This window comes from Mobula hypostoma, chromosome 19 (genome assembly GCF_963921235.1).
Source record: "Mobula hypostoma chromosome 19, sMobHyp1.1, whole genome shotgun sequence".
Classification (NCBI taxonomy): Eukaryota; Metazoa; Chordata; class Chondrichthyes; order Myliobatiformes; family Myliobatidae; genus Mobula; species Mobula hypostoma.
Genome location: NC_086115.1, coordinates 39938553 through 39952186, shown reverse-complemented (window position 1 = coordinate 39952186; position 13634 = coordinate 39938553). Strand labels below are relative to the sequence as shown.

General features: G+C 39.1%; 1 protein-coding gene across 3 annotated transcripts in view; it reads right to left on the bottom strand.

The window, feature by feature from the left end:
- LOC134358730 (heparan sulfate glucosamine 3-O-sulfotransferase 1-like) overlaps window positions 1-13634 on the bottom strand; it is a 199799-nt gene that overhangs the window by 70544 nt on the left and 115621 nt on the right. The gene's annotated exons all lie outside the window — the stretch shown is intronic.

The window sequence follows — 13634 nt, the reverse complement described above, 5'->3', positions numbered from 1 at the left end:
TTTCATTTATATACATAACTTGTTACTCAGTTAAATGGTAGTTGATCTTTTTTATATGTTTTTAACTGTTTCCAAGAAGCTTCAGATAATTGGGTCAGCCACTTAATTGGGCCAAAATCCCAATGTGTCCCAGTCAACTGGAATCCACTGCATATATCGCCCTGTCTATGAAATTCAATCAGCAAGAAGTGAAATATTATTGCACAAGCTTAGTAATGAAGGGCAAACAGCCCTGATTTGTGCCAAGTCAATGTCACAGCTGGGCAGTGGGGGCGAAGGAACCTCTTTAAAGATAACATCAAAATCAGCCTGAAGAAATCAACATTACAACTAAAAACTTGGAACACACTGCACTCAATGGTTACGCTTGGAGGAAATCTGTTCAAGAGGGAGCTGCACTACATGAGAACACCCTCCACTGTGCCACAGAGAACAAGTGGCAGCTGTGAAAGGAGAGACCAAAAAACCACAGCCTCCACTTACTCTTGCCTGCACTGCACCAGAAGATGTGGATCCTGGACTGGCCTCTACAGACTCGTGAGGACCTTCCAATAGACAACCTCTTAGAAGAACACCATACTTGAGTTAAGTGGTCATACTATAATTAGTAGAGCTACATGTTGAATACAATTCTCTATCCTCCAACTTCACATAGTTAACATGGCTATGCATTTTTTGTTTGACACTAATTTAGCTGGAGGCGATGTAGCCCCTAATGTTGGTGATAAAAATTACAAGACAAAATCTTCTGATTTATATGGATATATTGTCCACGCAACATTGTGTTATTAGTTATCTTGACATGCCTATAGCCTTCCGATAAGCAATGAGCAAAGCATGTTCCAGTTTGCATTATTGGGAATTAAGGTCCTTAGGGGACTGGATGATACTTATTACCATATGAATCTGAAAAATGTCATCACTTAAATTCAATATGACATCCTAGTTCATCTCCTTTCTGAAATATTTCTCTATCCCAGCATAAGAATTTGAAACATCTAGAATATGACAGCCAAATGTATTTGAGAAACCATTCCTGTTTTATTGAAGATTTGATGTCAGTCATGTTATCTGTTCACTGGGTGGAAGTTGCCATTGGCATGTGTAGTAAGAAGTGAACAAATTTTGTGTGACATATTGAGAAGGAAATAGTTAAGGCTGCCTGGCCTGAAGTGATCTGGTTAAAAATCTTGAAGTGAATATTACATGGAAAATAAATCTCAAGGAAAGGAAAAACTTTCAATTACGTAGTACATTTTACAAACTCGGTACAGTATGTTCAAGTGTCCTTCACAGTCAATGAATTGTGATGCAGGAAAAGACTGTAATGGAAATTCAGGGAAATCTGTAATGCAATTTGGAAGGGAGCAGCAGCAACTGCTATAATGCTGTTCAGGAACTAATAAATAAATAAATAATGGATCAGTTACTGACATCAGCAAAAGAAGATTGAAAAATATTGAAATAGAGTTAAAGGAAATAGTGTTATTTCTTAAAAATAATGCACTTGTATATAAACTAATTAACAGACTTTAAAACTAATTGTTCTGACACCAAAGAAGGAGGGACTGCAACAATGCAAAAATGATGGGGAGGAGAAAGAGAACCTGACGCAAACTGTGAGCAAGCAATCAATGCAGAACTGATCAGCTAGAGAGAATGAGGAAAGACTAAGGACACAAGAGGCACAATAAGCATCATTTGGAAATCATCCAATTTCAACTCCTGAGACAGATGATCATTGAATAAATTGGATTCAAGTGCATCTCCTCCATACGTGAGAGAGATAGATATAATTGGTGTTCCCAGCAGACCGACATGGGTATTTTTGCTGCCCTAACAGATGGAAAACGAATATCAGCAAGTTATTCTGCCAGAAGGGAGAGTGTTTAAAAAAATCTATACTGGTAAATATTGCACCCGAATGCAAATAGATGGGATGGAGATTGCTGTTGGACACACAAGCAGGTGAAAGTTTAGCATGACCATATGAATCAGAGGTGTTAAAATAAATTGGATATGTCTAAATTAACTTGATAGATGTGTACTAATGTAAGAGATAGTGGAACACAAACCACTGTGTTAATAATCTAACAATAATTTACAGGTTTGAATACTATTTGTGCTTTATCTTTCATAACAGGTATCTTGTTTTCTGAGAATCTAATTTTCTTTCATTGGTAGCTGCAGTTTTGTAAGTACAGTAAAACACAAGTATGTGGTACACATGTATCTCAAAGCTTAAAATTTGTTCTCATTATTGCAAGATTCACAATGAAAGAAACAACAGAAACAATCAAAATACAGATTTGGGCCGATGATTCAATTACAGTATTTCATTAAAACAAGTCAAAAAGATATGCTGTAATTATCTCAAAAATACCTTTCATATACTCAAGCTTTTTGATGAATTTCCACTGACAGCTTTGTGGCAGTATAAATAACTCTGTGGAAATGTTTAATGACTTCATTTTGTAACACATCAATTAATTCATGTAGATTACAATTTCAACATTTATAAGCATTCAGTTTGTGCAGCTTGGTTTAGATAAGGAAAACATTAGTATAAAGAAAAAATGGAACAATTTAAGCAGGTTTATAAGAAAAAAAGGTAATTTAGCAATTATGAATAGTTATAAAACCTGGCAGTTGCCTATCCAAAGTAATAAAATCACATTGTTTATCATTTCGTATTGCCTATTTTCTGTTGTGGACACTGAAATGTTTTAATCCTTGCACTGTGGAAATAATATGATAGTGGAGTTAAAAGGAACTGGAACGTTTGTCAAACCATCCCCATTCTATTGCCATTTCCTAAAGTTTTCGCCCCAGCATTGCAGGGAACTGTGTGAATGATCTGCCAGGCTCATAAATCTCTCAAATCTAGAATCCTTTGATATTTACAGAATGCTGTTGCATTTTGAATTACATTACTGACAGAAGATCTGCCATGGACAGTTCACCCATTAAAACATTGCAGTGCATAAGAAGAAACAAAGACGTGTGGGGAAATATGATGTGAGGAGGATACAAAGATTCTGCAGTGATGTTGAGTGGGAAAAGAAGTATAATGAGGGAAAACACATTATTTTTCAGTGATCTAGGTGTCCTCTTACAAGATACAATGCTAACAAGCAGTTATGGCAAGCAGTGCAGAATGTAAATGGGAGCTTTATTTTCAAGAAGGATGAGTACAAGGGCAAAGAAGCCTTCTGAAAGATGTACATGGGCTTGATAAAGACAAGGACACAACTTTGTACCTTTACTTAGAGAAAGATGTACTCACCTTAGATGTGCTGCTGAGCAAGGTTCACTAGATTGATCCCTGGATCAAAGGGGTTGATCAGAAATGGACGCTTTTCTCTAGAGTTACAAGATTGAGAAATAATTTTATTGGAGCTTAGAAGTTTCTGAGGGGCTTCACAAGGGCAAGGTTGAGAGGATGTTTCCTCAAGTCTCAGGATAAGAGGATGGCCACTTATGACTGATGGAGGTAGGGATTTCACTTCACAGGAAGTTGTCAGTCTGGAGTTTTCAAGCCCTGGAAGCCATGTCTGCTGAGTCATTAAGTATCTTTAAGGCTGAGAAAGATTTGTGAACCATAGGTAAATCAAGGATTATGGGCATTGATGTAAAACCAAATCAGATACAAACCCCTTCCTCCCACAGATGATGCTCAACCATAAGACCATAAGACAAAGGAGCAGAAGTTGGCCATTCGGCCCATCGAGTCTGCTCCACCATTTTATCATGAGCTGATCCATTCTCCCATTTGGTCCCATTCCCCTGCCTTCTCACCATAACCTTTGATGCCCTGACTACACAGATACACATCAATCGCAGCCTTAAATACACCCAATGACTTGGCCTCCACTGCTGCCCGTGGCAACAAATTCCACAGATTCACCACCCTCTGGCTAAAAAAATTTCTTCGCATCTCTGTTCTGAATGGGCGCCCTTCAGTCCTTAAGTCATGCCCTCTCGTACTAGACTCCCCCATCATGGGAAACAACTTTGCCACATCCACTCTGTCCATGCATTTCAACATTCTAAATGTTTCTATGAGGTCCCCCCTCATTCTTCTAAACTCCAGGGAATACAGTTCAAGAGCAGACAAACATTCCTCATATGTTAACCCTCTCATTCCCGGAATCATTCTAGTGAATCTCCTCTGTACTCTTTCAAATGTCAGCACATCCTTTCTTAAATAAGGAGACCCAAACTGCCCACAGTACTCCAGTCTTACCAGCGCCTTATAGAGACTCAACATCACATCCCTGCTCCTATACTCTATTCCTCTAGAAATGAATGCCAACAGTGCATTCCCTTTCTTCACCACCGAATCAACCTGGAGGTTAACCTTAAGGGTATCCTGCACGAGGACTCCCAAGTCCCATTGCATCTCGGAACTTTGAATTCTCTCCTCATTTAAATAATAGTCTGCCTGTTTATTTCTTCTGTCAAAGTGCATAACCATAAACTTTCCAACATTGTATTTTATTTGCCACTTCTTTGTCCATTCTTCCAATCTATCCAAGTCTCTCTGTAGACTCTCTGTTTCCTCAGCACTACAGACTCCTCCACCTATCTTTGTATCATCAGCAAACTTAGCCACAAAGCCATCTATTCCATAATCCAAATTGTTGATTTACAACGTAAAAAGAAGTGGCCCCAACACAGACCCCTGTGGAACACCACTGGTAACTGGCAGCCAACCAGAATAGGATCCCTTTATTCCCACTCTCTGTTTCCTGCCAGAATAGGATCCCTTTATTCCCACTCTCTGTTTCCTGCCAATCAGCCAATGCCCTATCCATGAATGTAACTTTCCAGTAATTCTATGGGTTCTTATCTTGTTAAGCAGCCTCATGTGTGGCACCTTGTCAGATGCCTTCTGAAAATCCAAATATACAACATCCACTGTATCTCCCTTGTGTAGCCTAGTTGTAATTTCCTCAAAAAATTGTAATAGGTTTGTCAGGCAGGATTTTCCTTTAAGGAATCCATGCTGAGTTCTGCCTATCTTGTCATATGCCTCCAGGTACTCTGTAACCTCATCCTTGACAATCGACTCCAACAACTTCCCAACCAATGATGTCAAGCTAACAGGTCTATAATTTCCTTTTTGCTTCCTTGCCCCCTTCTTAAATAGCGGAGTGACATTTGCAATCTTCCAGTCCTCCGGAACCATGCCAGAATCTATCAACTTTTGAAAGATCATTGCTAATGCCTCTGCAATCTCCACAGCTACTTCCTTCAGAACACAAGGGTGCATTCCATCTGGTCCGGGAGATTTATCTACCCTTAGACTATTCAGCTTCCTGAGTACCTCCTCTGTCGTAATTGTGACTGTGCACACTTCTCTTCCCTGCCACCCTTGAGTGTCCGATATACTGTTAATGTCTTCCTCAGTGAAGGCTGATGCAAAATACTTGTTCAGTTCCTCCGCCATCTCCTTATCTCCCATTACAATTTCTCCAGCATCATTTTCTATCGGTCCTATATCTACTCTCAGCTGTCTTTTACTCTTTATATACTTGAAAAAGCTTTTAGGATCCTCTTTGATATTATTTGCTATGCTAGCTTCCTTTCATAATTCATCTTTTCCCTCTTAATGACCTTCTTAGTTTCCTTTTGTAAGCTTTAAAAACTTCCCAATCCTCCGTGTTCCCACTAATTTTTGCTTCCTTATATGCCCTCTCCTTTGCTTTAACTTTGGCTTTGACTTCTCTTGTCAGCCATGGTTGCATCCTTTTTCCATTTGAAAATTTCTTCTTTTTTGGAATATATCTGTCTCGCTCACCTTCCTCATTTCTCCCATAAACTCCAGCCACTGCTGCTCTGCCGTCCTTCCTGCTAGTGTCCCTTTCCAGTCAACTTTGGCCAGTTCCTCTCTCATGCCACTGTAATTTCCTTTATTCCACTGAAATACCGACACATGGGATTTCGGCTTCTCTTTGTCAAATTTCACAGTGAACTCAATCATGTTATGATCACTGCCTCCTAAGGGTTCCTTCACCTCAATCTCTCTTATCACCTCTGGTTCATTACACAAGACCCAATCAGGTACAGCTGATCCCCTAGTGGGCTCAACAACAAGCTGTTCTAAAAAGCCATCTCGCAGACATTCTACAAATTCTCTCTCTTGAGATCCAGTGCCGACCTGATTTTCCCAATCCACTTGTGTATTAAAATCCCCCACAATTATCATAGCACTGCCCTTCTGACAAGCCTTTTCTATTTCCTGTTGTAATTTGTAGTCCACATCACTGCAGCTGTTTAGAGGCCTGTATATAATTGCCATCAGGGTCCTTTTACCCCTGCGATTTCTTAGCTCAACCCATAAAGATTCTGCACCTTCCGATCCTATGTCACCTCTTTCTAATGATTTGATATCATTTCTTACCAATAAAGCCACGCCACCCCCTCTGCCTACTTGCCTATCCTTCTGATACACTGTGTATCCTTGGATGTTCAGCTCCCAGAGATATGCATCCTTTAGCCACGTCTCAGTGATAGCCAAAATATCATACCTGCCAATCTGTAGCAGTATGGCAAGATCATCCATTTTATTCCTTATGCTGTGTGCATTTAAGTATAACACCTTAAGACCAGTATTTGGTTCTTTTTGCTTTGATTGCATTGCAACTTTATTGCACTGCAACTCATCCCAATGGCTGCAAATTTGCCCCATCACCTGCCTGTCTTTCCTGACTTCTTTACTGCTCACTAACTTAGATTCATTTCTGTTTTCCCCTTCCTCTGCTCTATCATACCAGTTCCCATCCCACTACCAAATTAGTTTAAACCCTCCCTAACAGCTCTATTAAACCTTCCTGCCAGAATATTGGTCCCCTTTGGGTTCAGGTGTAACCTGTCCATTTTGAACAGGTCATACTTCCCCCAGAAGAGATCCCAATGATCCAAGAATCTGAAGCTCTGCCTCCTGCACCAGTCTCTCAGCCACGCATTCATCTGCCTGATCTTGCTATTCTTGCCCTCGCTAGCATGTGGCACAGGTAGCAATCCCGAGATTACTACCCTGGAGGTCCAGCTTCTCAGCTTCCTTCCTAACTCCCAGAAATCTCTCAACTAGCTGAGTTCTTCCAGCGTATTTTTTTGTTGTTCCAGATTCCGTTTCTTGTGTCACCTGATACAATCCTGAAATGCAGAATGGGTGCAAAGAGCAAAAGGTTTACCCTCTCCCCCTTTTTCATGATTTTAGGCAAGAACATGGGCAGATTCTTATTGAGTTGTTGTGAGGTCAGGAGAGGTGGAGGAGGTTGTGAGGCATTTACAATCTTAATCACCTCCATTTTCTCATTAATAACCCTCTAAATTCACAGTAGTGCAAACCAATTTTATGCCTTTCATCCTCACCATAAACGTATGGGTACTGCCATAACTCTAATAAATCTTCACTGCAAACTTCAAACCAATTATCTCTTTATTGAAGTGTGCTGCCCGGAACTGAACGTGTTTAATCAATGCTCTTCATATTTGATGATTAGGTTGTTTCCCTTCGTATACCTACTCCCATGATATGAAAGCCAACTTCCCATAGCCTTTTTTGTATGTGCAGATTAGTTTTATGTAAAATGTGTCTCAAGACACTTTAATCCCTCTGCTTTTCCGTGGTTACTGGTTTTTTGGCATAAAGCAATGTTCTGATCATCTTTTTTTGATCCCAAATAGATAACCCCAGACACCCACATCAGACTCCTCCTGCCTCATATTTACTAATTCAATTTTTCTATTTCATTTTGTAAATTTATTTGTCCCTATCTACCCATTTTACCATTTCAACACTTATTCTCATCTATGATCTTTGTTCTACAATTCCCTAATCTTTTATCCAAGTCACCTTCATAAACCTATGTTTAAATTAATGATATTCATTATCAAATTCACAGATGGTTGAGGCCCTATTGCAATCCTGATGCTGCCTAGGAGGTGTGAGGAAAGCTAACTTACTGCTTTATTTGATTAAATGTTTGAATTGCACAACCTTTAAGAGTGTTACTGTTGCATACTTTTCTTCAGTAGCAATGGCAATGCTATACATACGGTGTTTGCTATCTTTGTTCCTCTGAGTTATAATGTTGTCATTTACATCATAAATTCTGTGAAGGAGTTGTCAATGTACTTCTCTGTCCCCTGCTCTAAAATCTGAAAATAAAATTAATTTATTTTTAATTGGACTCCTAGAAAAACTGAAATCCTCCCTATATAGTTGGTAGTCGGTACTGCAGTTTCACTCATTGTCTTAACAAGGTATAAAGTATTCCTCTTTGACAAAAACTAATTTGCATAACTACAAGGTTAATTATGATAAATGGTCCATTCTACTAAATGCTGTGCGTGGGAAGTTTAATATGAGGTAATGATGTACTGAGAGTGTTTCACATTGATTTTAGGTTATTGAGTCTATTTCAAATAGTATAAATCATTGCCTGTTATTGTTGATCCATTACATTTACATTGTTTGTTTATAATGCATTATTATGTGAAAGAGTCTGATGATCTCCTTATCAAAATAACTATAAACATGTATGGGAAAATGGTGAAGTTATTGGCCCAGAATTTTCTTATATTCAGCACAGTATGTTTTTGGGCTATGCATTTTAATATCACCATTAAACTAATATGAACTTTCTACAGGGGCCCAAAAAATCTTTGGGGACCCGCTCACCTCATCCACAAACTGTTCCAGCTGCTATCGTCCGGGAAACAGTACCACAGTATAAAAGCCAGGACCAACAGGCTCCGGGACAGCTTCTTCCACCAGGCCATCAGACTGATTAATTCATGCTGACACAGCTGTATTTCTTTGTTATAGTGTTGTACATATTATTTATTATAAATTATTATAAATTGCACATTCCACATTTAGATGGAGACATAATGTAGAGATTTTTACTCCTCATGTATATGAAGGATGTAAATAAGAAAGTCAATTCAGTTCAATTTAATTCAATGTGTGTTATTTACTGCCAGGCTTTTAGAGTTTATGATTTTCTCTGGGTCATCCATCTGTGTGACAAACTGATGCATGGAGATACCAAACCCATGCCATGGCTTCCAGTGGTAAGCAATTCACATCTGGGATGTCACTTCTAGAAAATGAATGTGCATGGGTTGTCAATCGCACAGGCCTCACATGCAAGATCATGTCTTAAAATGAAAGTAAGGTCTCCTTCAGCAAAACCTGAAAGGGACTTGACTGAGCAGGTTCCAGTCTGTGGTGTATAGTTGCGTGAAATGGATTCAGTAAAGCGTATGTTAAGTAAAAACTTGTCCCTTCTGTGTGGATCCACTGAACTGTGTCAACCCAGTATCCTCCCCCAATGCCTCCAAACATCTCAAACTCTGTAATCACATCTCCATCTCCACCCATTTGTGAGCCTACAATCCTTACCCCTCACAGCCTACAATGCTTAACCCTTCTATAACCTCTCCTGTGCCTTGAGGTCCCAATTTTCAGCACTTGATACCTTGGGCCTTCTCTCTCTCTCCTGGTAGACCCTCATGTAATGCATCAGCATTCCAGACTCACCAGCTATTGGATTAAATTGTGCATTTTAATAATGAATTGCTTTGAGTCAAAAGCACAGTAGAATTTTGTTGTCTCATGCATCTCAGAGAAGCTTGCATTAGCCCATTGTACATTTAACATGCTAGCCCAGATGCCAAGGAATTTCTATGCAGATGTGTGGCACAACGTATATGGGGGTTATATGGGAGGCAGGGTTTAAGGGTTGGCACAACATTGTGGGGCCGAAGGGCCTGTACTGTGCTGTACTATTCTATGTTCTATGTTCTATGTACAGCTCAGTACTGAAAGGCTTAAGTCACACCATCGTCTGTAAAAGGAAAAGTTAGATATATTATATTCAGAAGTTCCAAGTTATTGCATAATTTATACTTTTCATGTGCTATTACTGGAATTTATTGATGATATGAGGTTGGGAAGTATTCACTTATGAATATTTTCCCCAGCTGCATGAAAACTTAAATGTTTTTAGCAATGTAAAATGTCATTTCACATCACCAGTAACCTCACCTGGCAACGTTCCCTAACTCTTTCTGCGCTACACTGATGAATGCTTCATGCACGCATGCTGATCTCGTCAATTTCATCAACTTTGCCTCCAACTTCCACCCTGCCCTTAAATTCACTTCGTCTATTCCTGACACCTCTCTCTCCTTTCCTGATCTCTCTTTCTCCATCATCGGAATCATACTGTCGACCAACATCTTTTATAAACCTACCAATTCCCACAGTTATCTTGACTATACCTTTTCCCACCCTGTCTCCTGTAAAAATTTCATTCCTTTTTCTAAGTTCCTTTGACTCTGCCACATCTGTTCCCAGAATGAGGCTTTTTTGTTCCAGGACATCAGAGAACAGGGTTTCCTTTCCTCCACCATTGATGCTGCCCTCACCCACATCTCCTCCATTTCTTAGACATCCACACTCACCCCATCTTCCAGCCACCTTAACAAGGATAGAGTTCCTCTTGTCCTCACCTACCACCTCATGAGCCTCTGCATCTAACACATCATTCACCACAACTTCTGCCATCTTCAATGGGATCCTACCACCAAACATATCTTGACCTCCCCCAATCCCTGCTTTCTGCAAGGATCTCTGTGATTCCCTTGTCCATTTGTCTCTCCTCACTAATATTCCTCCTGGCACTTATCGTTGCAAGCAGGAGATGTGCTACACCTGTTTATTTGCCTCCTCTGTCACCTCCATTAAGGACTTCCAGATGAGGCAACAACTCACCTGTGAATCGGTTGGTGTCATCTTCTCTATCTGGCACTCTCAATACAGCCTCTTCTACGTTGGTGAGACCAGACATAGACTGGGGGACCACTTTGTTGAGCACCTCAGCTCCATGAACAAAGTAGAAATTCCAAGTGACCAACCATTTCAATTCCCATCCCCATTCCTGTTTCGACATGTTAGCCTATGGCCTCTGCTTCTGTCATGTTGAGACCATTCTCTGGTTGGAGGAGCAACATCTTACTATTCCATTTAGGTAGCCTCTAATTCGATGGCATGAACATCAATTTCTCCAACTTTCAGCATTTTTTTTCTTTATCCCTCCCTTTTCCATTTTCTTCATTCCCCACTCTGGCCTCTTAACTCTTCTCCTCACTCGCCTATCACCCTCCCCTGGTGCTGCACCTCTTTGTCTTTCTCCCACGATCCATTCTCCACTTGTTTCACCCGACATTTGACATAGCACTTGCACTCTCTCTTCCTAATAAGGGAGAAAGAGGTGTCTCATTCCGTGAGCTTTATGTAAGCAAGCAATTTTAGTGCACCCTGTCTCATTCTGTGAGCTTTATGTAAGCAAGCAATTTTAGTGGTCATAATAATAAACTAATCTGAAATCAGGATCCATAGTGGGATTCAAATTATACAGACTAATTTTGCTATGATCTTATACGTTTCGCTTCTTCACTCTTCGAAGTTTCTTATCACTGGAACTGATTAAAATTAATTGAGATTTGCACCAAATGTTCCTATAATGACATGAGAATCTCATCTTTGATGTAACAGGTTTTTAAAAAATTTGGATAATTGGCATGTTGTGTCCTTGGTTTATTAGGTCAGAGCAGATGGACTCAGGACCTGTAAGCAATATGGACCTGGGCCACAAAACTAATCCCCAGACCTAGAAATTGGAATTATAATGATGCTGTAGAAAACTTATCTATAATCCTGGCAGTGAATGCTAGAGCAACTTGTAAAACCATACAAGCTACAAAGCAGTAAAGAAATAATATTTTCTGGTTAAATAGTTCATCTTGGATATGACTGCACTCAACAGTCGCTCAGATCCAAACTTAAAGGCTCCAAAACAACTCCCTCTTTCAAGAATTTACTTTCCAACACAATATCCAGTCATAGAATATGTCATACATAGACCAGAACAACAGTGATGCTTAAAACAGGTGTCAGGATCTATAATGTAACCTGTCTTTCTCATCCTTTTCCATTGTTTCATATGTATTGATGAAGACTCTAGTTAGACAAGTCAACCTGTCAATCACACAGTAATCTAAAAGCAAAATACAGCAGATACTGGAAATCTAAAATAAAAACAAAAAGTGCTGTTCAGGCAGCAACTGTGGCAAAAGGATCAGGGTAAACATTTCAAATAGATTATCTTATATCGGTGCTTTTATGAGCGCTCTTGCACCTGCTTTGTTGTATAGGTATCAAGAAAAATGAAAATATACCTTTATGAGAATTTTAATCTTTTTTTTATCACTCCACATAACGTAAAAAATGACAAAGTATGTTAGCCAACACTATTCATCATTACGGATGAGCTATCTCTAAAGTCTGTCAGTAATTACTGCAGTCTTGCATGCATTTATCACACCACGCACTGATTTAAATATGAGCTCTTAGTTATCTAGGTTATTGCATGACCTCTAGACATTACAAAGAACCTCACAGCAAATGATTGTGTCTGAGGTCAATTTATTGCCACTTGACAGAAAATATGGCCGCCAGATGCTACATGATGAACTCTGACCATATTATCTGTCTTAGTGCTGCTGGTTGAAGGTTAAGTGTTGAGAAACACTCGCATCACTTAATATGGCTTGGGGCCCTTGCATCTTATCACATCTCAAAGAGCGCACCCTCTCATCCAAAAGATGGCGCCCCCAACAGTCCAGCCCACTCTTGACTTCAGTATCAGTTTGGAATTTGCTTTCAAATGTCTGGAATTGGACTTGAAATTATCGAGGTCAGACAACTAGAAAGTGTAGAGCGGATTTCATCATGACGTTAACTATCTTTAAGTTCATCCATTGTTGAAATGTGAACAATCTTGTGACATAATCAGGATAGAGGGACAAGCCCATCAGAGGGATATGCTGGGCCAATATCAGTATTAGAGACAAAATCTTGAAATCCTTCAAGGCGAGGAGCAGAGTTAACGACACTAATGGTTTTATCTGAGGTATCATAATAGCCCATTCTTTTTCTTTTTTTTTTCTGTAGTTTAGTTTTCTTCTAGTTGGTTTAGATTTTTTTTCTTTTGGGGTATATAATCTTTTTTCTTTTTTCATGATATTTTTATATTTTCACTTTATATTTTCCTATATTATATTTGTACTTATTGAGATTTTGGGAGGCTCATTAATTTTGTGTCAATTGAGTTTATACTTGTATAAACTAATTATCAATAATGTAATCCTAATTGCTCTGTATCTGTTTTCTGTAATGTTTATGATGCTGAAATTAATAAAAAGATTGAAAAAGAAAGAAAGATATCCTTCAAGATGTAGTTAGATATTGTGAAGAGAGAAGAATAGCTTTCTATGGCTGGTAAATTAAATCAGAGATTGCCCACCCTCAGTTGTACCTGTTTATACTGAATTAACAGTGCTCCAATATTTTCTTTCCAAAGGCAAGATAATGATTATTAGTATAATGCTGTATTGATGTAATTTTATTTCCAAATCACAGTAATCCAAGTTTGTAAACAGCTTAATAGCCCATTTTACAGCCATATTGAATAAATCAAGATTTTGGCTCCAACTGCATGCTATTTAATGCTTGTATGTAAACCTTTAATCCACTGGTCTGAAATTTCTCACTG